General features: G+C 44.5%; 1 protein-coding gene across 4 annotated transcripts in view; it reads left to right on the top strand.

Annotated features, from left to right (window-relative positions):
* The first annotated feature begins 23,733 nt into the window (after positions 1–23,733).
* Positions 23,734–25,633, top strand: part of PHTF1 (putative homeodomain transcription factor 1) — a 281,464-nt gene continuing 279,564 nt past the window's right edge. For 3 of the 4 annotated variants that reach the window (XM_063955406.1, XM_063955404.1, XM_063955403.1), the window contains exon 1: positions 23,735–23,871. The gene's annotated coding sequence lies outside the window, so the exon portion shown is untranslated. Of the gene's footprint in view, positions 23,872–25,633 lie in introns of all 4 variants that reach the window. The other variant, XM_063955405.1, reaches the window with a different exon arrangement.

Raw genomic sequence — 25,633 nt, 5'->3', positions numbered from 1 at the left:
CCTCCCCACATGCTTGCGTAGCGTTGCGGCGATAGCATTGCTAGTGACGAAAAGCGAAGATGTCGTGCTAGGCCACAACCTCACAATCCATACACCACATGCGGTATCGGCCTTATTAAATTCTGCCCAAACCAGACATGTCTCATCAGCAAGGTTTACGAGATGGGAATTGGCATTAATGGCCCCAGTAAACATCACCATAAGGAGATGCAGCGCATTAAACCCTGCAACATTTCTCCCAGGTGTGCCTGGACAGGCACAAAGGGTGGGAGGTGAGAGTGATGGGGAAGGAGGATTTAATGCAAAGGAAGATACACATGATTGTATGGAATATTTGACCCAAAATTTTTCCGCAAGGCCTGACATCAGTGACAATCCACTAGAAGATGCAGAACTCACGTTCTACACGGACGGTAGTTGTCACAGACAGTCAGACTCGGGAGACTTGTGTACTGGATACGCAGTCGTAGATGACCAAGACACCATAGAAGCGGAACCGCTAGGCCCACCTCACTCAGCCCAGGTTGCTGAACTGGTCGCCCTAACCAGAGCATGTGAATTGGCTAAGGGTAAGTCTGCCAATATCTACACCGATTCTAGATACGCGTTCGGGGTAGTCCATGATTTCGGAGCGCTATGGCGTCTCAGAAATTTCATGACGGCAGCTGGTACACCGATAGCGCATGCAGCTCACATAAAAAGGCTTCTAACAGCGATACAGGAACCCGACAGAGTGGCTGTTATCAAATGTAAAGCACATACATATAGTCAAGACCCAGTATCCCTTGGTAACAGCCGAGCAGACGAAGCTGCAAAGCTTGCAGCTGCTACCCCCATACGGACAGACACCACACAACTGATGGTATTTAATACCATCAACACACAAAAGTTGTGTGAAATGCAGAATTTGTGTTCCACTCAGGAGAAGGCAGTCTGGAGGGCAAAGGGATATGGCCAGGAGTCCTCAGGGCTCTGGACGGATGGACATGGTAAACCAGTGGCCCCCAGGGCATACCTTCCATGTCTGGCTGAAGCAGCTCACGGGCTGACTCATCTAGGCAAGGAGGGGATGTGCAAATTGGTAAGAGCATACTGGTGCGCCCCAGGATTCTCCTCTCATGCGAGTAAAAGAGCAATGTCATGCCTTACCTGTCTGAGAAAGAATATTGGAAAAGCAATACCAACAGAACCATCCCATATCCCACCTGCCGGCGGCCCTTTCCAAGTAATACAAATTGACTTCATTCAATTACCCCCATGTAGAAATTTGAAATATGTACTTGTTTGTATAGATGTTTTCTCGAATTGGGTCGAGGCTTTTCCAGCAGCTACAAATACCGCTATGTTTACAGCTAAGAAAATTGTGCAGGAATTTGTATGTAGATATGGTATCCCTAGAATCATTGAAAGTGATAGGGGTACCCATTTTACAGGTGATGTCTTTCAAGGAATGTGTAAGTTGATGGGAATTGATAGCAAGCTGCACACTCCGTACCGTCCACAGGCGAGTGCGAAGGTCGAAAGAGTGAACAGCACTATTAAAAATAAATTGAGTAAAGTAATGGCAGAGACAGGATTGACGTGGCCAGAAGCTTTACCCATTGTTTTGTATAGCATCAGAACCACTCCCAGGTCCCCTCTTAATCTGTCTCCTTTTGAAATTCTGTTTGGTCGACAACCGCATGTCATGATTAACCCTCAGGATGATTTGAAATGTAACAATGAAGTAACTGTCAAATACTTGATTAACATGAGTAAACAGTTGAGGAATCAAAATGATAATCTGAAGTTGGTGATTCCTGATTTACCAGATAGTAATTGTCATGACATTGAACCTGGGGATTATGTAATGATACGAAATTTTCTATGCTCAGGTTGTCTTATTGATAGATGGGAAGGACCATACCAGGTCTTATTGACTAGCACCACAGCATTGAAGGTTGCTGAGAGAGAGACTTGGGTCCATTCATCCCACTGCAAGAAGGTTGCTGATCCAGAGAAGTCCCGTGATAAGGAACAGACGGTAGAGGTTGTATCACTAGAGTGTCTGTTCCAGGAGGACTGAGGCGGCACCTGAGCCTTGAAGACCGAAAGCAGCTGTCGACTCCCCTCTCCCTTTTATTGTTTTCTCCACTTCCCATCCCCTCTCCCTTAAAATTTCTTTTTCCCCCTTCTCATTCTTCTCTATTTCCTCCTCAAAGATGGACTTGCCCCAAGAGACTGTGATCCGGATTTTGATGTTAACCATGATGTTGACCAGAGCAGTCTGTTCCGGCGAGAGTACCATAGAGGTCGAAAGAGGTTCTGGAATGGGTTCCGATTATGATGATGGAGGCGTAGTTTTCCAAGATCAACCAAGCCAACAAGCAAAGGCGAGTATCAGAAAACGATCCGATAGAAGAAATTGTGATGGATTGTTAGCTGAAGAAAATTGTATCTGTAGGCTCTGTGATAATCTGGTTGAAGATGGATGCATAAAGAAATGCCAATCTAGTTTTAATATCCATATGGACCGGCATCCATTGAGTGACTATCACTCTCTAGTGGGTAACGTGTTGAACCAAACAGATTGTTGGGTATGCTCTCAAGTACCTCAGGGTCACAGCAAATCAGGGCTAGTACCATTTCCTTTAACGTTAGGGGAGGTACTTGAGCTAAGTGGTGGGAGACCGGTGGATCGGAGGTTTAATATCTCCAGCCCTCCTAGTTTGAAGCTCCACCAATACCATGTGGATAGGTCCCTCTTATGCTTTAACATCTCCAATCCTAGAAAACCGGGAAATTGGGAAGTGTCATGGAGCAACCAAACCATGACCTTTTCACACAGAGCAGATAGAATGCCTACAGATACAGAGCTCGTACGCCACATAGCCAGTAGAGGAAAATCATTCCGGTATCGATATACCTTAGGAAATAGGATTACTAAAGTTGGAGAGGTATCACCAGGATACTGTGCACATATCGTACAAACCGATACGTGCATTAGACAGATGGAAGAATTAGGGTCAGGAGATTTCACCTGGAAGGTTTGTAACATGGTCATGTCCTTCTCCGTCCCATATGTTCTCCCCGATGATGCATATTTCATATGCGGGAGAAAGGCGTACAAGTGGCTTGCCCCAAACTCTGAAGGATTGTGTTATATTGGAAAAGTATTGCCTGAAGTGATGACTGTAACACATGACAAAATGAAAGACATACACCGTGGTGCCCAAGCTCCTTATACTCACACTCACTACGAGCACCTTGTTAAAAGACAACTGTCAGAAAGGTTAGAGCATCCGGCCTCTGATCTTATCCATGAATCCACCGGGATTCAGGTTCTGGTAGCGTTAGATTTCACTCGTACCGCTCGAGGAGTGATGAATTATAGATACATTTCCGCACTCGCCAATTTGTTAGATAATATCACTGAAATGTATGATGACACGTTTAGATACACTGGAAGAGAACTCCAAGCTTACAAAACAGAACTAGTTCAGCATAGGATGATTCTTAATTATCTTACAGCAGTAACAGGCGGATATTGTGTTACATTGGCAACACAGTACGGCATAAAGTGTTGCACGTATATCACAAATAGTACCGAGGATCCGGTAGAGGTCATAGACCAAAAGATGGACGATATTCTGCAATTAAAGTGGGAATTTCGCCGAAAACACAATCTCACCCTTGCTGCTGTAGGTAATGAGCTGACTGGTTGGGTGTCGTGGTTGAACCCGCGAAATTGGTTCTCCGGTTTGGGAGAGTGGGCTCAAGGAGTCATAATGGATGTTGGAAAGTTTCTCCTATGTATCTTAGGTATGGTCATATCTATTGGATTGATATTTAGATGCGGGCAGGCTTTGATGAGGTGCAAGCAAAGTACGAAAGTGATGAGCTTAAGGAGTGAGGAAACTGTAATTAACCTGGATTTGATTTATGACCCAATGCTAGAAACCATGACGTAATGATGTAATGAGTATACGGTCCGTCTTTCACCCATTTCTATGTTTTCCTCCGAGGTACAAAGACCCACGTAGACGAAGGATTTGATGAGCCAAGGGGCCGACAACGGAAAGATGGAAAGAAGAAGGGCAGACGACCTGATATACAAGATTTTGATGGACAATGCCATGGGTACCCCAGTTTCCCTAGGAACTTTAAAATCACGCTAGCCCAACATTTTTTTGTAAATCCATGGACGTTGTTTGCTTTACTCACGATTTATGAGCAGAAGCACAAAGAAGAAGACTCCAATCAACCGACACCAATCAAAACCTCAATCGACGAACGTACATTAACCTGACATAGAATATCATTGCATTTTTCGTAAGTGTTCTTTATCTTCATCTCTGCAACCCTCAGGTAATAACACACATAGTCGATAGGGAATACAGGCACAGATAGCAGCAACCACATACCCCCCCAATTCATGTATCATCAACTAAAATGTGCATCCCCATTGTGTTACAACCACAGCCGAAATGAGCTCGGTAGAGTTTGACAGCCCATCCACAGACCTGTACCACAGGATAAGAAGGAATTCAAATGTATACTTCGCAATACCTCGAAGCTTGATTTACCACACGTACGGCACGATGATACATGACCCTCCAAACATGGACTCATACACACATGCTTCTACTTTCTCATTAGGTCATACCCTCTTCACACCTACTCCATTCTTCTTCCTTTCCCCACCATGGAAATCAATTAACCCCTGACTTACATTTTTCTCCTTAAATATTTTGTGGCAGTTATTATTGACTGCCAAAGGGTGGACTGTCAAAGTCAGAAAAATGTCTTAATGCACACTGCCATATTTGCACCGCACACTGGTCCGTGCTGCGCGTGCGTACGCTCTCCCGTGGAAGCGCATACTCGCAATAGCGTGCACTCGCACGCGCAGTATGCGCATTTACGGTAGAGTTTATGTGATCGTAGCGTGCGACTCATTAGTTGCAAATGTTCACAATTAATGTAGTTTATAGATCATGATCCCTTTGATAGTTTCTGTAAGTTTGGTTAAGGTACAATGTCCCAGAGCTGAGGAATCCCTCCTTGTATCGTACGAAGGGTCTAACAGGAATCATACTGCAGTGTTTGGTACCCATCGGAAGAGTATTTAATTAGCAATATTCCGGTGTTGGTTTGGAGCGTATTAATCGCTCGTGCGAATAGTTATGGACATAAGAAGTTTATGTCCATTTCTATGATTTGCACATACTCAGGTATGCGGCGGGAAACCCAGTTTCCCACCCACCTGAGCTGTTGGAAATCGTCACAGCCCACCTGTATGAATCACCCTATGACCTTTTGTTATGATACAGGGCCGAATTCCTTCGGCCAATGGACAATGGGATTGTAGGACCAGGAGATTGCATTGTGTGTGGGGCATAAATAGGCAGGCCGACCACATCCAGCTCTCACTCTCTCATCAACGGTTATCTGCTGATAATCGGGAGCTGGATATCGAGGCGCAGGCGATCATACCCTTTGTGCGTAAGTTCTCTCCATAATCATTGTCTTTCTGCGAGCCAATATCTCTCTTTCTCTCTCTCTCTCTCCTCTTTTCTCTTAAATACTTCGTAGTATTATTGTATTGTATTGCATTTAGGTCAGTGTAGTATTGTCTTTTTGTATTTATTGTTTAGTTCTGTGGTTAGGAAGTCTTTGTTATATTGTAGCGTATCATATGTACTGTTATCCCCTTTTACAAGTATATTAGATATAATACAGTTAATAGGCTTTGGAAACCTAAACCAGTATCAGTGTATTTACTATAGTGTTAAGTGTTCACTTGAGCGTCGGTGACGCCCAAACTGCTTTGTAGGTAGTCAGGTTACACAAGGTTGCATTTACACCCTGTACTCACATTAAGGTATTCTGTGTGTTTCATCGGTATAAGGTTTAATATCAAGGTATAGTGTTGTGAGCGTCTGCATCGCTGGTGACCTCCTCGTGGTTTCTAGCGTATGCTACGTTACAGCGAATCTTTCCCCTAGACATAACCAATAACGTGTCCTGTGATCACTGGGCCGTGAGCGAACGTGACGCGTGAGCGTCTCGCCTACGGCTGAGCGATCGTTACGCAAATAGCGTATCATTACGGTATTTCTTAAGTAAACAGCGTACAGTGTTCTTAGCTTCATAAGGGTTGTTTATACGACAAAGGAATTTAGCATTGTCAGCATATAAAAAAAAATAAAAAAAAAATGGCACTGTACGTCCAGGGAGTAAATATAGTACACCTCTGGTGAATGTAGGATTCCAAATCATCATTCATAAAACTGTCACCACAGTACCTGTGGCAATATGGTATATCTTGCATTCTGCAATGTCTGATAAATACTAACAAGAACTGTAACCACATTTCCCCACTCACTGGGGGAGATGTACTAAGCCTGAAAAGTGATAAATATCACTGTGATAAAGCACCAGCCAATCGGCTGGTGGCCAATAACTGCCATATTACAGGCTGTGTTTGAAAAATGACAGTTAGGAGCCGATTGGCTGGTACTTTATCACTGTGATATTTATCACTTTTCAGGCTTAGTACATCTGGCCCACTGTATGTACACTGTAAAGTGCTAATGCAGAGCAGCACACACTTTGCATGACTGTGATTCAACTCGGTCACTCCTCCACTTGCGACTAAATGGAGTACCTGGGATGTAATGGAGAATTCACACACAGACATGTACATTTAATGGGGGTAATTCCAAGTTGATCGCAGCAGGAATTTTGTTAGCAGTTGGGCAAAACCATGTGCACTGCAGGAAGGGCAGATATAACATGTGCAGAGACAGTTAGATTTGGGTGTGGTGTGTTCAATCTGCAATCTAAATTGCAGTGTAAAAATAAAGCAGCCAGTATTTACCCCGCACAGAAACAAAATAACCCACTCAAATCTAACTCTCTCTGCAAATGTTATATCTGCCCCCCCCCCCCCCCGCAGTGCACATGGTTTTGCCCAACTGCTAAAAAATTTCCTGCTGCGATCAACTTGGAATTACCCCCGATATGCAGAGATCTGTCTGTTGTCAGGCACCATGGATAGGGCTAAGGCTTATTGGTAATGAGGACAGCTGTGAAACCATGCATATGGGTAGGGGCGGTGCAGTCAACTATACATGGAGGTATATAGTTTTGGTATTAGGTGGCTATCCTCCTGGTTAAATCAGATGTTATGTATTGTGAGCAAATGGGCTACTTTGGATTGTTTGCTACATGTATGGAATATACAACTTTTGTAAGTGCCTGCATATGAATTGGGGCTATTAACCATCTATGTAAGCCATGTAGGATTCCACATTATTATCAATACTGGATGTAGTATTGTATGCCGGCGGCCGGGCTCCCGGCAACCAGCATACCGGCGCCGGAATCCCGACCACTGGCATACCAACAGCGTGGTGAGCGCAAATGAGCCCCTTGCGGGTTCGCTGCGCTCGCCGCGCTGCGGGCACGGTGGCGTGCTATGCGCACCACGCTATTTATTCACCCTCCAGGGGGGTCATGGACCCCCAAGAGGGAGATAAAGTGTCGGTATGCCGGCTGTCGGGATTCCGGCGCCGGTATACTGTGCGACAGCCGGCAAACTGAAGACCACCCATCAATACTCATCTAATGCTGCATACTTTGACTCTGATACTTTTCCTCTGGATTTCTCTTGTGTATAATCTTTCTCTATTGGGTATATCAAATTAGCCCCGAGGCTAATTGTTGGCTCAAACCTATTCAATTCCGTGCCACAGCCCTGTGCACAGCAAGGGGTTGCGAGGAAAAATCAGCTGTAAATGCACCTGCTGGGTTTTAATGCATAGGAAAACCCATAGATTCCAGTATTTTATGCAAAACTATGGGTTACCGCACATTACCTGAGGGTTTACCGTGCTTGGAAAATGGAGGATAATTGAACAGCTCTGGTCATTTAACCTGGAGCTTTTTCCTGCTCCTACTTGGGTATACACATATATATCAGTCAAATATGTATTCAATTCTGTTTCTGAACAGATACATGTATTAGTGGGGCATTCATTGTACATTTCATATGTACTGTGTCAATATGACATAATAATAATAATAATAATAATAATAATAATAATAATAATAATAATAATAATATCTTCTATAGTTTGGGAGATTTGTTGGCTACTATATGTATTTATGAATTAAATAAATGTATATTTATTAATGGTATGTTATAAGATATTTATTTATATAATCATACATAAATTTAAATAAATTATTGGTCACATATTATTTGCTGTAAACTATTAGCGCTGGTATTATTTTATTCATAAAGCACATATTGTTTGCTTTATAATAAGCAAACAATATGAAGAAGAGGAGAAGAAGAAAGGGTGCACTGGCAGTGATGTGGGATTTCTTGACCCCATTACCTTAGGATAGGGCATAATCTGGACAGTGCTGCTGATTTCTGGACTGTCACAGGATGGGTGACAACCAGGGCCGTAACTAGAGTGGTGCGGACAGTGCTCAGTCCACAGTGCATTTTCCCAGTCTGTCATTATAATGCTTGAAAATTATTTGCTTTACCAAGCTCATAACAATTTGTCTTTATCTAAATCTAAATAGATGGGGCAATAAGACTTATTAGCCCACATGGCTAAACCCAGTACATCCTAAATTTGTTCTGCTCCTAATACACAGACCTCTATAGGGTTCATTGCAGTGACGTGAGGTGGGGTGAGGCAGGTGAGGCAGAGCCTTTCCTGTCATACTAACGTTTCCGTCAGAGTTTTGACTGTCTAAAATATATGAAAAATACAACAAAGAATATATTAGAAATATCTTTTTTGTATTATTCTAATCATTTTTATAGTCAAAACTCTGGAGCAAAACATCTATGACAGGTGTGGCAGTGCCTCCCCTGGCTATCTTTTCTGCACATCTCTGATCAAAACCTGACAAATTTCCAGGAGTTTATTCTGCTGTACCTGTGTATAATACCTACATTTGGCTCATATATTGGCCCTCATTCCGAGATGATCGCTTGCTAGCTACTTTTTGCAACCATGCAAACGTATAGTCGCTGCCCACGGGAGAGTGTATTTTCGCTTTGCAAGTGTGCGATCGCATGTGCAGCGGAGTGGTACAGAAACATTTTGAGCAAAACAAGACCAGCCCTGAAGTTACTTATCCTGTGCGATAATCCTAGCGACGGAGGTCCCGGAATTGACGTCAGACACCCACCCTGCAAAGGCCTGGACATGCCAGCGTTTTCCTTACCACTCCCAGAAAACGGTCAGTTGACACCCATAAATGCCCTCTTCATGTCAATCTCCTTGCGATCGGCTGTGCGAATGGATTCGTCGCTAGAAGCATTGCCCAGCAACGATGCTCTTTGTACCCATACGATGCATACGCATGCGCAGTTTTGCCATTTTTTAAACTGATCACTGCGCTGCAAAAATCGGCAGTGAGCGATCAACTCAGAATGACCCCCATTGTGTGTAAATCTGGCTCTGATACTAACCAGTGCCTCCTGAGCCATTTACCTCACCGCACGTTCGTGGTTCATTGGTGGACCATGAGGCACAGCTATGCCTTTTCTGTGAGGCTCATATTCCCCTAACTACCTACACACAGGGGGAGGTCTTGGTGGATAAACCTTTCTCTTTCACAAATCCCAAGGTCCTCATGGAATGCCTGGAGATTACTATGAACTACAACACTAGGGGCCTACATTGAAAGAGCTTAATACAACGATTCAGTGGTATTCTCCACTTTCCTCTCTTTCATTGCTTCTTATATGACTTTTCTCCCTAAACCAAATAAAACCCTCAAATAATTAGAGACCTATCGCCCCATTACTTTATAGGACTGTGATTACAAAATGTTATCCAAAACCATGGCAGCGCAGTTGCAGTTTTTTTTTACCAAGCCTCTTAACACATCACCAGCTATAATTTATCAAGGGGTGGCAGTCCATCCAAGGTATCTGAACGGCATTGTGATTATACTGGCAGAATCGCGATACCCACAATCTGAAGCACTCTTATTAAGTTGAGATACTTATAAGGCATTCAACTCAGTTCTTTGTCCTCAACTATTTGCAGTATAGGAATACAGAGGATATGACCAGACCCTCTTTAATTTGCTTAAATTCTTTTACAGCTCTTCATGCACTTGACTTTTAGTTAATGGCCTTAGGGGTGAACAGCTGCAGTTGGGTTGTGGTACCCAACATCGAGGCCCATCTCCCACTCTCACCATTGCTGTTTAACCTGATGTAAGAGCGACTCCTTATATTCCTCCAAAAAAATAATTATCTTTCAGGACATTAGTTTGGGACAGCTAGAAGTTAAGATATCAGCTTCCATTAATGATCTTCTTCTTTATGTTACCAAGCCTTGCTCATCCCTCCCAAAAAATGTAAATACATTTACTGAATTTGGCCAGATCTCAGGTTGTCGCAAAAATAAGTGCAGATTTGCAGCTATGTTTCTTAATTCCAGGTTAACCTGACACAGGTGGAACCATTTGGTCTGGTTCAGTGGGCTGGTTCCAGCTTTTCTGCATGTCTTCCCTGATAAAATAACACATTTATATTGTTAGAATGTGACTCTAGCCATTAAACAATTATCTGAGAAAGTTGGAATTACCTCCCTCGATCATATATGGGTCTGGCCAGCTTACTTAAGACTGTCTCTTTCCCACGTTTGCTTTATATGCTCCAATCTTTATCTATTATCTTAAACCACCGAAGACAGATGCTTTCATCTGAGTTGGTTATGTGGGGTTGAGGTAGACCTCACATAGGCTGGGATGTACTACACGGATAATGTGGAAAGGGAGGGGTATTTCTGAGCAAGAAAAAAAGGCATTTTGTTTCCCCCAGCACCCTGAATGATAACAGTAACCAGATATAAATCCCACATAATAATAGAATTCAGAGATCTTCATTACACATATATGCGCAAATGCGTGGTTAAGCCCCAAAGCCGCATCAAGGCGTCTCTGTATATTTGTGGTCCCTAGCGCTATATCTAGGTGCAGGGTGTGGCACCCCAAAACACCAGCATAAGCCAGAAAGCCCAGCGTAGCATACCAGTGAAAAAACTATAGTGTTAATAAATTAGTATTTAGGAAGCCGAAGCTATAGAGAGAGTGATACAAAAATGAAATGTAAATAAAATAGAGGAATAGTGTTAAAAAATTAAATAAGTGAAAAGTGTTAATAGAATGTAAAGGTATGCCACACTAAAGCCATCCAGCTCAGCCAGTCCAGAGGCACCACACCTCACACCTCCATTACCCCAATCTGGGTCTAATATTAACCAGCAAGGAGCCACATGATAATGGCTCCTTACTACAATATGTCTAAGCTAAGAGCTACCTACCGCTTGGAGCATCCCCATTATGCTCCATGTGGCATGTCAGGGCCTGCACCTCCTCCTAATGCAGGAACCTCTCTGCCTCTCTATTTTAATTACATTTCATTTTTGTATCACCCTCTCTATAGCTTCGGCTTTGTCACACTTGCGGCGCTGCGGCTGCCGCGCTTACCGCTCCGGGTGCGCTGGGTCTCCCGGCGGTCGCCGCCCCCGGTGGGCTCCGGGTTGTTGCGTCTTGCTGGCGCTGCCTCCGGCGGGTTCCCGGGGTGTGGGCGCCGCCATTGCGCCTGGCATTCACGGGAGCGTGGTGGGCGAGTGACGTCATCGGCTCCTTCCGTCAATTGGGAGAGAGCGGGAAGTTCAAAGGAAGACGCCGTGCAGAGCTCCGGCGCTTGAGTATCGTCTCTTCTATGATCACCAGTGCTAGCAGCGTTCAGTGAGCTCTTTAACTGAATGTCTCCTGTGTACCAGCGTTTGCAGAGTATCTCTCAGTGGAACATTCCTTGTGCTTCCAGCGTTTGCAGAGTATCTCTCAGTGGAACATTCCTTGTGCTTCCAGCGTTTGCAGAGTATCTCTCAGTGGAACATTCCTTATGCTTCCAGCGTTTGCAGAGTATCACCTAGTGGAACAATCACTGTGCTACCTGCATTACAGTGTATCACTCAGTGGAACAATCACTGTGCTACCTGCGTTACAGTGTATCACTCAGTGGAACATTCACTGTGCTATCAGCGTTACAGTGTTTCTCTTAGGGAGACACCTCCTGTGTTTCCTGTATTACACGATATCTCCAAGTGGAACGCCTTCCATACTTCCAGAGTTACTCTGAATCTTAAATCCTCATTCGTTTCTTCAACATCGCTCACAAGCTTCTCATTCTTCATCATCATTTAATTCTTCAGCATTATACGCCAGTTACTACGGCTAGTTCTGCATGAGGAAAACCTACATCCGACCATCCCTGCTCCGGCCCAGCTGTGGTTCCTCTTTCCGATCATCGGAAGAACCCCCGAGTTCTCAACACTCCGAACCCAGGTCAGTGACAGTATACTCAGGCCTCATGGACTCGGGGGATGGGAACCCAGAATCAAGTGCCACCCAAAACTTAGTTTCCCGAGTTCAGAGTCAGGAGGCGGCACAGGGCCAGGTGATGCAGTATCTCCAGGAATTATCCGGCCGGCTGGATCAAATTCAGGCTTCCCTGGCTTCTGTAGTTCCGGCTCCAGTTCCAGTACCCGCTCCAGTGGTTGCCACCAGTAATGGTCAATCCTTGTCCGGAACCAGGTCACGCCTTCAGCTTCCCACTCCATCTCGCTATATTGGGAATCCAAAGAATTGCCGTGGTTTTCTCAATCAATGCGAGGTGCATTTTGAACTTCTCTCACACAACTTCCCCACGGATCGGGCCAAAGTGGCATACATTATTTCCTTGCTTGAAGGTACAGTGTTGGATTGGGTGTCTCCGTTGTGGGAGCGATCTGATCCTTTGGTTTCCAGTTACACCAATTTCATCGCGTCTTTCCAAAGGATTCTTGATGAGCCCGGCAGAATGAGCGCTGCTTCCTCGGACCTGCTCCGAGTCCGTCAAGGCTCCCGTTCAGTGGGACAGTATGTGATTCACTTCCAGACCTTAGCCTCGGAACTACGCTGGAATAATGATGCTCTCCGGGCCGCTTTCTGGAACGGGCTCTCCGACCGTCTAAAAGACGAGCTGGTCACTAGGGATCTGCCAGATTCCTTAGAACAGTTGATCTCACTCTGCATTAAGGTGAATCTCCGCATGCAGGAACGAGGTGGCGAACGTAGTCGGTCTGATCGATCCAGATTCCGGTCTCTCCTGTCTAAGCAAACAGTTACCCCAAGTTCGGATGAACCCATGCAAATCAATGGATACCGGCTGTCCCCGGAAGAACGACAGCGCCGTCGTGAGGGTAAGCTCTGCCTCTACTGTGGAGCCGCGGATCACTTTATCAAATTCTGCAAGTCCCGTCCGGGAAACGGGCAGTCCTAGCTTGTTCCGGAGAAGTCGAGTTGGGGGTTACATCTAAATCTTCTCCGACAGTGGATTGTTTACTCTCCGTGTCTCTGTTTTCTGAGTCTATAGCTAAACCTGTTAAAGCCCTGCTGGACTCTGTGGCTGCAGGGAACTTTGTTTCTCTTTCTTGTGTTCAGAGTCTGGGTTTACAGTTACAGTCTGTCAAACAACCTATTACGTTGACCGCCATCAATGGTACTAAAATATCTAATGGTCTTATTACAAGTCGCACAGAGCCAATCAAGCTGCAGGTCGGAGCTCTACATCAAGAACATCTGGAGTTCCTAGTAATTCCGGAGATGCCTCACGATCTTGTTCTTGGTCTACCTTGGCTTAGAATTCACAATCCTCACGTCGACTGGAAGTCGTCACAAATAATGTCCTGGAGTTCGTTTTCTCACTCTAATTGTCTCACTCCTGTTTACCCGCGCCATGCATCTTCCAAGTCGGATGAGGAGCTCATTCCAGAGTCCTATCGGGAGTTCACAGACGTATTTTCAGAACAGGCGGCCGATCAGTTACCACCGCATAGACCCTGGGACTGTCCCATTTAGCTTATCCCAGGGAGAGTGCCACCTCGGGGACGCACATATTCCTTATCATTACCCGAGACCCAAGCTATGTCAGACTACATCAAGTCTAATCTGCTGAAAGGATTAATTTGCCCCTCTACCTCCCCAGCTGGAGCAGGTTTCTTTTTCGTGAAGAAGAAGGACGGAGGGTTAAGACCATGTATTGATTATCGTGGCTTAAACGATATCACCGTTAAGAACAAATACCCTCTACCGCTAATCACGGAGCTATTTGATAGGGTTCGTGGAGCCCACGTTTTCACTAAGCTCGATTTAAGAGGAGCCTATAATTTGATACGTATCCGACAGGGGGACGAATGGAAGACGGCCTTCAATACCAGGGATGGGCATTACGAGTATCTGGTAATGCCGTTTGGCCTCAGCAATGCCCCTGCCGTTTTTCAGGGATTTGTAAATGAAATCTTCCGCGATATGTTATATCAAAGCGTAGTGGTGTACTTGGATGACATTCTGATATTTTCTAAGAATCTTGCAGAGCACAGAGTACAGGTCAAAGAAGTACTTCTACGCCTACGAAGGAATCGTCTCTACGGCAAGATTTCCAAATGTGTCTTCGAGGTCCCTTCAATTCCATTCCTCGGATATGTAATCTCAGGTACGGAGCTTCGCATGGATCCGGAGAAACTCACTGCCATTCGGGACTGGACTCAGCCTCTCTCCTTGAAAGCGGTACAAAGATTTCTGGGCTTTGCAAATTACTACCGGAAATTTATAAAGGGATTTTCTACCATTGTTGCACCTATTACTGCCCTAACCAAAAAGGGGTCTGACCCAAGTCACTGGTCGTCAGAAGCTGAAGTAGCGTTTGCCCGGTTGAAATCAGCCTTCATGTCTGCTCCAGTACTCCAACAACCAAATTTTTCTAAACCATTCTTCTTGGAAGTCGATGCTTCTTCAGTAGGCATCGGTGCCGTTCTTTCACAGTACTCCTCTGATGGGAAGTTACATCCATGTGGTTTCCATTCTCGTAAGTTCTCTCCTGCTGAACGAAACTACACCATTGGAGATCAGGAGCTTTTAGCAATAAAATCTGCCCTAGAAGAATGGAGGTACTTATTGGAAGGTGCTAAACACCTAATTACGATCTATACCGATCACAAGAACTTGTTGTATATCAAGATGGCCCAGTGCTTGAATTCCCGTCAAGCTAGATGGGCGCTCTTTTTTACTCGATTCTCTTTCGTTATTAAGTACCAGGCCGGGACTCTCAACGCTAAGGCTGATGCTCTGTCTCGTTCTTTAACGGCTTCGGATGAGGAGAATTCCTTTGAAAAGAGTTTGATTCTCAGCCCAGTCTCTATTTCAGCAGCTCCCACTACTCTGGGTCCTCCTCCTGGGAGAATGTCTGTACCAGTTGAATTTCGTCCAAAGTTGCTGCAGTGGGCTCATATCTCCAAGTTTTCCGGTCATCCTGGATTTCAAAAAATGTGTGAATTTCTACGAAGGTCATATTGGTGGGACACCATGAAGAAGGATATACAAGATTATGTCAACTCATGTCCTCAATGTGCTCAGCACAAAACTCTTCGTCGGCCTCCTGCGGGGTTTCTTCGTCCACTGTCCATTCCTTTGAAACCCTGGACCCATATTTCCATGGACTTTGTTACCGAATTACCCCTCTCCAAGGGTTACAATACCATCTGGGTGATTATTGACCGCTTTTCTAAAATGGCACATTTTGTTCCGTTGTCCGGGTTACCAACGGCTCCCAAGTTGGCTTTACTATTTATTCGTGAACACTTCCGCCTGCACGGGTTACCTCTGGAGATAGTCTCTGATCGAGGGGTACAGTTCACTGCTAGATTCTGGACGGCTCTCTGTTCAGCTTTATAAATAAAACTCAAGTTCTCATCTGCTTACCATCCACAAACCAATGGGCAAACTGAATGCGTCAATCAAGATTTAGAGACTTTTCTCCGCGTTTATCTCTCTCCTTCGCAGGACGATTGGATGGAGCTGTTACCCTGGGCCGAATTTGCCCATAACCATCTGTATCACTCTTCCACTGGTGAGTCTCCATTCTTCATTAATTATGGATTCCATCCACGAGTCCCAGAATTACCCATCTCTCCTTCGGAGGATGTTCCTGCTGCAGCTTCTACTTTCCAGCACTTCAGTCAAATCTGGAGTAAGGTTCATGCTAATCTCAAAAAAATCTCTGGCCGCTACAAATTCTTTGCGGATAGAAAATGGCGAGCAGCTCCTCAATACAAAGTTGGTGACAGGGTATGGCTCTCTACCCACAATCTTCGTTTAAGAGTGCCCACTATGAAGTTTGCTCTGAGGTTCATCGGTCCTTACCCTGTTTTGCAAGTCCTGAACCCGGTTGTCTGCAAATTGGGGTTGCCTTCCCACTTTCGGGTACCAAATTCATTCCATGTTTCTCTTCTTCGTCCCCTCATCTTAAATCGGTTCCATTCAGAGTCTCCTAGGCCGACCTCGGTAGAGACTGAAGCTGGAACAGAATTTGAAATAAAAGCTATTCTTGACTCTCGTTATCTTCACAAGAATTTACAGTATCTGGTAGAATGGAAAGGTTATGGTCCTGAGGAGAGGAGCTGGGTCAAAGCTTCTGAAGTCACTGCTCCTCGACTAGTCCGGATCTTTCATTCTAAGCATCCCACGAATCCAGGAAAGTGTCCAGGGGCCACTCCTAGAGGAGGGGGTACTGTCACACTCGCGGCGCTGTGGCTGCCGCGCTTACCACTCTGGGTGCGCTGGGTCTCCCGGCGGTCGCCGCCCCCGTTGGGCTCAGGGTTGTTGCGTCTTGCTGGCGCTGCCTCCGGCGGGTTCCCGGGGTGTGGGCGCCGCCATTGCGCCTGGCGTTCACGGGAGCGTGGTGGGCGAGTGACGTCATCGGCCCCTTCCGCCATTTGGGAGAGACCGGGAAGTTCAAAGGAAGATGCCGTGCAAAGCTCCGGCGCCTGAGTATTGTCTCTTCTATGATCACCAGTGCTAGCAGCGTTCAGTGAGCTCTTTAACTGAACGTCTCCTGTGTAACAGCGTTTGCAGAGTATCTCTCAGTGGAACATTCCTTGTGCTTCCAGTGTTTGCAGAGTATCTCTCAGTGGAACATTCCTTGTGCTTCCAGCGTTTGCAGAGTATCTCTCATTGGAACATTCCTTGTGCTTCCAGCGTTTGCAGAGTATCTCTCAGTGGTACATTCCTTGTGCTTCCAGCGTTTGCAGAGTATCACCTAGTGGAACATTCACTGTGCTACCAGCGTTACAGTGTATCACTCAGTGGAACAATCACTTCAGCGTCGCTCACGAGTTCTTCATTCTTCTGTGTGCTTCACCATCGTTCTCAAATCATCATTTAATTCTTCAGCATTATACGCCAGTTACTACGGCTAGTTCTGCATGAGGAAAACCTACATCCGACCATCCCTGCTCCGGCCCAGCTGTGGTTCCTCTTTCCGATCATCGGAAGAACCCCCGAGTTCTCAACACTCCGAACCCAGGTCAGTGACAGGCTTCCTAAATACTAATTTATTAACACTATAGTTTTTTCACTGGTATGCTACGCTGGGCTTTCTGGCTTATGCTGGTGTTTTGGGGTGCCACAACCTGCACCTAGATATAGCGCTAGGGACCCCAGATATACAGAGACGACTTGATGCGGCTTTGGGGCTTAACCACACATTTGCGCAAATATGTGTAACGAAGATCTCTGAATTCTATTATTATGTGGGATTTATATCTGATTACTGTTATCATTCAGGGTGCTGGGGGAAACAAAATGCCTTTTTTTCTTGCTCAGAAATACCTCTCCCTTTCGAGCACCTGAATGATATCACTAAGCTAATTGAGCATCTACCAATATATATGTCTGTTGTGAGAGGCAGAGAGGTTCCTGCATTAGGAGGAGGTGCAGGCCCTGACATGCCACATGGAGCATTATGGGGTTGCTCCAAGGTAAGTAGCTCTTAGCTTAGACATATTGTAGTAAGGAGCCATTATCATGTGGCTCCTTGCTGGTTAATATTAGACCCAGATTGGGGTAATGAAGGTGTGAGGTGTGGTGCCTCTGGACTGGCTGAGCGGGATGGCTTTAGTGTGGCATACCTTTACATTCTATTAACACTTTTCACTTATTTAATTTTTTTAACACTATTTCTCTATTTTAATTACATTTCATTTTTGTATCACCCTCTCTAAAGCTTCGGCTTCCTAAATACTAATTTATTAACACTATAGTCTTTTCACTGGTATGCTACGATGGGCTTTCTGGCTTATGCTGGTGTTTTGGGGTGCCACACCCTGCACCTAGATATAGCGCTAGGGACCTCAACTATACAGAGACGCCTTGATGCGGCTTTGGGGCTTAACCACACATTTGCGCAAATATGTGTAACGAAGATCTCTGAATTCTATTATTATGTGGGATTTATATCTGGTTACTGTTATCATTCAGGGTGCTGGAGGAAACAAATGCCTTTTTTTCTTACATCCTGCCCATTGCCTTGAGGGAAATGTACAATCCTAATCATAATGGAGGCATCAATTTTCCTGATATTCTCCGCTAGATGCAGCGATTCTAATGTAACTTCTTGACTGGCTCCATATCTGTGATAATTATTCCAACACTTCTCTAGAGCAATCTTTCAAACCTGATTAGAATTTGATGTGCTTTCCCCAACAGTATGACCAGGTGATATTGGATGAGATAAAAGAAAGTCCCCTTGTATGGAGCATAGGGAAAAAACAATATGATACAAGGCACTAACTCCTATAGCCTCATGCTATTTGGCCTTTCTTCCCACACCTCCTGGCTAGCCAGGGGCGGATCCAGAAGAAAATGAAAGGGGGGGGGCCACCATGATAGGGTAACGGTAACCGTTATATTTATATGCACCTAAGGCACGTGTGCTCCCAGATAAGGGATGTGATATCACAGGGGGCGTAGCCTCACAGAATACGCCATCAGGTAATGATTGGTTGTAGGAGCGCTTCCTGGTTTATTGCCAATGTTTCACCCTGATGAAAAGGCTGATTGGGCCTTGAAATGTTGGTCACCTGTTCCATTGGGTATGGGAGCCTGGAAAGCACCCCAGCACAATATAATTATTAAAGTTTTTAGTTGGTGGTGGCAGGTGCAGCATACCTTGTTTTTGGCACTGCACTGGGACTCAGACTGCAGGACATGAACTGCCCATCTTTGATTAGCAGAAGCAGCCAGCTGGATCTCCAACAAGCAGCATAAGACATCTGCAGGACAGCCCTGTCACAATCGCATGGGCCGCCTTCTCAAAGCTGAGGCTGAGTTTGACTGCACATAGCATGGTGGTAAAGGAAGTTGAAGAGGAAGCGCTGGGAAACTGTGCGGTGCAGTGAGGGCCAATGAAGCCTTCTGCGTCGTCATAAGTAACAGTCTTACTCAATGCTGGCATTTGAACCCCGCGACTGGGCTGGACTCTGGACGGCTGACAGTGGGGGAGGTAGGTTGCGGTGTGAGCATGGGGAGGCTGGAGCTGCAGCTCCAGCCTCCACATTGGCTACCACACGGACTTGCTGTTAGAGCCGCGGTGGGTCCTAGTGCCTGCTGGCTCTATTATCAAATCTGACTGACAGAAATAGCAGTAGTGCTGCTGCTGTTCTCCTTTTGAAAAAAAAGAAGTCAGAAATTACAGAGGGGGCACGTGCCCAAGTGTCCCCCCCCCCCCCCCCCCCCCCGGATCCGCCTATGTGGCTATCTTCCTATGATCAAATTACATAGCATTCAGCAGTTCTCTTCCTACTGCCTCTTGGCCTTCCAGATGTCCTGCTGCAGCATTCCAGAGGAGGACTAGAAGCTGGAATTCCTTTTTCAATAAGGAAAAAAAACACCATCACAACATTAACCTGCCTGCAATCTTCTACAACACAAATGTTTGCCTTTCCTTTACCTTACCCTGTACAGGACATCATGAGCAACGATATAAAACTAGCTATACTTTAAAAAAAAAGATAAATTCTAACTAAACAGTTACATACAAGATATTTAAGCTATTAATAAATAGAAAATACTAACAACAACAAAAGAAACAACAATTATTATAGCTATAATGACAGTATACCTAATGTCAATTCTCACAACTCTAACTTATATACTGTACAAATGTATTTTAATGGTGCAGATCCTTTGCAGTAGATTGTGCACCTTCAAAGACAAATCCAGAGATTACTAACATGGTCACATACCCATTTATACAATTTACAATATTAAATATACTCACATGAAAAATAATCCTGTATGATCTGACATCAGGTGTAACTATCAATCATTACAATCTACTGCAGCTGGTGACAGACCTTGATCCATATAATCACCCTGATTCAGTGGTGCAAGTAGAAACATTTTCTTAGTGGTACTGAGTGTCGTAAAATGGCCGTGGTCATGTGTTGTGAGGGGGCATAGCCACATGCTGCTAGAAGGAGTGGCTACATGACACTAGCGGCTTGGCCACACGACACAGCTCCTTTTTTTTTTTATTATCTGGAGGCAAGGCTAAAAATATATAGTAATGCCTCCAGTATATTAGAAATATATAGTGATACCTCCAGTATAATAGAAAAATATAGTAATGCCCCCAATTTAATAACAATATATTATAACGAAAATACAGCACTCCCAGTAACCCTGACAAAGTGGGAGGAGCCGTCATGCTGCCAAGCACCATGGTCTTGTTGCTTTGTGGCAAATTATAATTGTGGTAATGGCAAAGTGTGTGGTAGTGGGTACTGCGTACCCGCTGCCAAATTCTTAAGGGTACTCCATACCTGAGCGTACCAGCATACTTGCACCACTGCCCTGATCTCAACTGTGTTCCATCTATTAGTGCAGGGAGGGGAGCCTGGGGCTTCCAGCCACCCAGGCAGCGCAGGGCACACTCCCAAAGTTACAAAAACAGAGATCGCGGTACAAGGTCCCGCCCCCTCCACCTGAGTCCTTGCCCCCTTTCCCGACTCCCTACACTCGAAAGTTGGGAGGTATGATGTAACATGGCTGCACTACAATTATGCTTCATGCATGCAGATTTTATTACATATTCCATATTATCATAAAAAACATCATTAAAGGAAAATTATGCATTTTCATTTGTATTGGCAATACTGAATGAGTTTAAGATACTAAATAAAGCTAAAAAAAAAAGTTTCGTTTTATTAATGAGCTGTAAGCTATAAATAGTGGGGATCAGTATGAAAAACCTACAATCAAAATCCAGACAACAATTGACCGACAGTCAAAATCCCAATAAGGTCAAAATACTGACATGGTCAAAATACAGACATTTAAAATACAGACAAGGTCAAAATACTGACATTTAAAATGTTGACAAGTCAAAAAGTCGACACTAGTTTTTCATTGTTTTTTGTTGTGTATGTCCGTACACCGTATAAGTGTACCGCGCCCACTCGCATGGCTCGCTGCACTCACAATGCTTCGGACATGGTACCTGGCTGCGCTTGGCACACTATTATATTCCCCCTCAAGGTCCACTGGGATGGTAAAGTATGAACAAGTCGGTTTCAATAAAAAAAATCATGAAAAACTCATGTCAACTTTTTGACCTGTCGACATTTCAAATGTCAGTATTTTGACCTTGTCAGTATTTTAAAGGTCTTTTTTTTTACCATGTCGGGATTTTGACTGTTGGTCATTGGTTGTCGGGATTTTGACCATCGGGATTTTGATTGTAGGTAAATTGACTGCATCCCAAATAGTGTGTATCCCAGGATAATTACATACAGTGCCTTGCTAAAGTATTCACCCCCCTTGGCTTTTTACTTATTTTGTTACATTACAACCTGTAATTTAATATATTTTTTTAACCTGAATTTTATGCGATGGATCTGCACAAAATAGTCTAAGTTGATGAAGTGAAATGAAAAAAATTTATATAAGAAAATAAGTTTTATAAATAAAAATTTTATAATTGGCATGAGCATATCTATTCTCCCCCTTTGCTATGAAACCCCTCAATAGTTCTGGTGCAACCAATTACCTTCAGAAGTCACATAATTAGTGAAATGTAGTCACCTGTGTGCAATGTCACATGATCTGTCAGTATAAACACACCTTTTCTGAAAGGCCCTAGAGCAGGCCTGGCCAACCTGTGGCTCTCCAGCTGTTGTGAAACTACAAGTCCCATCATGCCTTGCCACAGTTTTGCTATTAGGGAATGATAAAACTGTGGCAGGGCATGCTGGGATTTGTAGTTTCACTACATCTGGAGAGCCACAGGTTGGCCAGGCCTGCCCTAGAGGCTGCAACACCACTAAGCAAGAGGCATCACACCATGAAGACCAAGGAGCTCTCCAAACAAGTCAGGGGCAAAGTTGTTGAGAAGTACAAGTCAGGGTTGGGTTATAAAAAAATATCCAAATCTTTGATGATCCCATGGAGCACCATCAAATCCATCATCTTCAAATGGAAAGAACATGGTACCACAACAAACCAGCCAAGAGAGGGCCGGCCACCAAACCTCACAGACCGGGCAAGGAGGGAATTAATCAGAGAGGCAGCACAGAGACCAAAGGTAACCCCGTAAGGAGCTGCAGAGTTCCACAGCAGAGACTGGTGTATCTGCGCATGTGACCACAATAAGCCATACACTCCATAGAGCTGGGCTTTATGGAAGAGTGGCCAGAAAAAAAAGCCATTACTTAGTGTTAAAAATAAGAAGGCATATTTTGAGTTTGCCAAAAGGCATGTGGACGACTCCCCAAATGTATGGAGGAAGGTGCTCTGGTCAAATGAGACTAAAATTTTACTTTTCAGCCGCCAAGGAAAATGCTATGTCTGGCGCAAACCCAACACATCCCATCACCCCAAGAACAACTTCCCCACAGTGAAACATGGTGGTGGCAGCATCATTCTGTAGGGATGTTTTTCAGCAGCAGGTAAACTGGTAAACTGTTTCGAGTCGAGGGAAAGATGGTGCTAAATACAGGGATATTCTTGAGCAAAACCTGTTTCAGTCTGAGTGATTTGAGACTGGGCCGGAGGTTCACCTTCCAGCAGGACAATGACCCGAAGCATACTGCTAAAGCAACACTCGAGTGGTTTAAGGGGAAACCTTTAGATGTGTTGGAATGGCCTAGTCAAAGCCCAGATCTCAATCCAATTGAGAATCTGTGGTCAGACTTGAAGATTGCTGTTCACAAGCGGAAACCATCCAACATGAAGGAGCTGTAGCAGTTTTGCCTTGAGGAATGGGCAAAAATCACAATGGCAAGATGTGGCAAGCTCATAGAGACTTATCCAAAGCGACTTGCAGCTGTAATTGCCGCAAAAGGTGGCTCTACAAAGTAATGACTTTAGGGGGGTGAATAGTTATGCATGCTGAAGTTTTCTGTAATTTTGTCCTATTTGCTGTTTGCTGCACATAAAAAACAAACAAAACACATCCTCAAAGTTGTAGATATGTTCTGGGAATAAAATGATACAAACCATCAAACAATCCAATTTAATTCCAGATTCTGAGGCAACAAAACATGAAAAATGCAAAGGGAGGGGAGGGGCGGGGGTGAATACTTTAGCAAGGCACTGTACTTCCTGGAGACATCCATTTAGCAAGCTATAATTATAAAAATATTGTTTCGTTTGCAAAAACAAATTCTACATTTGTAAATGATATATGCACTCTTACTAAAAGTAATTCTGTAGTTAGCCAATAGTTGTGTTTATGTTTGCTGTGTGTGTGTATAGATCAAATGTACTATCCCTTTAAATGCAGTGTAGCTACAATGGATTTCATCACAGACCCGGAAAAAGGAAGTGTGTGAGCTGGTTTGGGTTTGTTGCTTATCTGCTATTGCTGAGCTGACACCTGGGTCCTTGTCTGTGTGTCTGTATCAGTGAGCCATATCTGTGCAGTCACTGAGCTAATAATGCAGAGCTGGAAACCAAACTGTAAGTAACATATCATTTGTTCAGGGATTACTCTCCTAATTCTAGTGTCACTGTGCAGATCTCTCCCACTGTCACTCACTTCAAATGAGCTGTTTATTCATAGCTGTGCCTGCATATTTCATGAATCTATTGTACTTATCTGATCGTGCTCAGAGAGCTAGCAGGAGATTGACACGTTTTCTGTATACAGTGTATGAATGTTACTGCAGTTATTAATCCTTCAGGTAAAACTAAAGTGTTAAATATTATGACTTATTTTAAAGTATCTAAATAAACTTGTTTCATTGTGTTGCTTTTATAGTCTTGTTCTAAGGTATTTGATTGAACTGTCTAATAGTAAATCTTCTGGAAATTGCCATTTGTTTTATAAATGTTATGTGACCGTGATTTAGGTTTAAACAAAATACAAGCACTGTAGTATTTTTTTTTATTGTTCTATTTACAAATCTGTACATCAATTTCCATACAGTACAATAACCTTGACAAACCAGTAAAATTTGTATAAATCAATCTATCTATCTATCTATCTATCTATCTATCTATCTATCTATCTATCTATCTATCTATCTATCATACACATATATGCAAGTTGGTCGTCTGGCACTACGGACACGTGTAGTGATGCCGGGGTGCCCACCTTGGATTAATATAAAAGCAGTTTTCCTGAACCGATTGCTGGGTTCTGCTAGGAAAAAGTTCAAGCGGCACTCCACGGACTTTCTGAAAACTTGTATTGAAAGGTCACATCACAAAAAACGTGCTAAAAGAAGGATTACATAACAACAACGTTTCAAGGCAAAAATGCCTTTTCTTCAGGTTGAATACACAAAACAAAACCATGAATTAAACCAAATAAGGTGCATCTTACCTGCTAAATAAGGAGCTGTGCAGTGTGCAGGGAGGACGGGTTGGATCCGCCGGTCACCATGCCGACGCCGGGATCCCAGCTGTTAGATGGCTGGCGGGAGAGGGGATGAGCGCAATGAAGCCCCTTGCAGGCAAGCTGCGCTCGCCACGCAGTGGGCTTGGTGGCTTGCTGTGCTCGCCACAGGTTCTATTCCCACTCTATGGGTGTCATGTATACCCACGAGTGGGAATAGTCCCTGTTGGTCGACATGTCGGCCGGCGGACTATTCCGGGTTCAGGATCCCGGCGTTGGTATTGTCACAGGAAGAACTTTACACACTGCACAGCACCTTATGTAACAGGTAAGATGCACCTTATTTGGTTTAATTCACAGTTTTGTTTCATACACTATGGTTGTTGTTATTATTATTATTATTATTATTTTCTCTGACGTCCTAGTGGATGCTGGGACTCCGTAAGGACCATGGGGAATAGCGGCTCCGCAGGAGACAGGGCACAAAATAAAAGCTTAAGGATCAGGTGGTGTGCACTGGCTCCTCCCCCTATAACCCTCCTCCAAGCCTCAGTTAGATTTTTGTGCCCGGCCGAGAAGGGTGCAATCTAGGTGGCTCTCCTGAGCTGCTTAGAATAAAAGTTTAGTTAGGTTTTTTTATTTTCAGTGAGTCCTGCTGGCAACAGGCTCACTGCATCGTGGGACTAAGGGGAGAAGAAACGGACTCACCTGAGTGCAGAGTGGATCGGGTTTCTTAGGCTACTGGACACTAGCTCCAGAGGGACGATCACAGGTTCAGCCTGGATGGGTCACCGGAGCCGCGCCGCCGTCCCCCTTACAGAGCCAGAAGAGACGAAGAGGTCCGGTGAAATCGGCGGCAGAAGACATCCTGTCTTCAGACTA

This window comes from Pseudophryne corroboree, chromosome 2, assembly GCF_028390025.1.
Source record: "Pseudophryne corroboree isolate aPseCor3 chromosome 2, aPseCor3.hap2, whole genome shotgun sequence".
NCBI classification, from domain to species: Eukaryota; Metazoa; Chordata; class Amphibia; order Anura; family Myobatrachidae; genus Pseudophryne; species Pseudophryne corroboree.
Note: the sequence above shows the minus strand (reverse complement) of the source record. Positions and strands in the feature narration are given on the sequence as shown.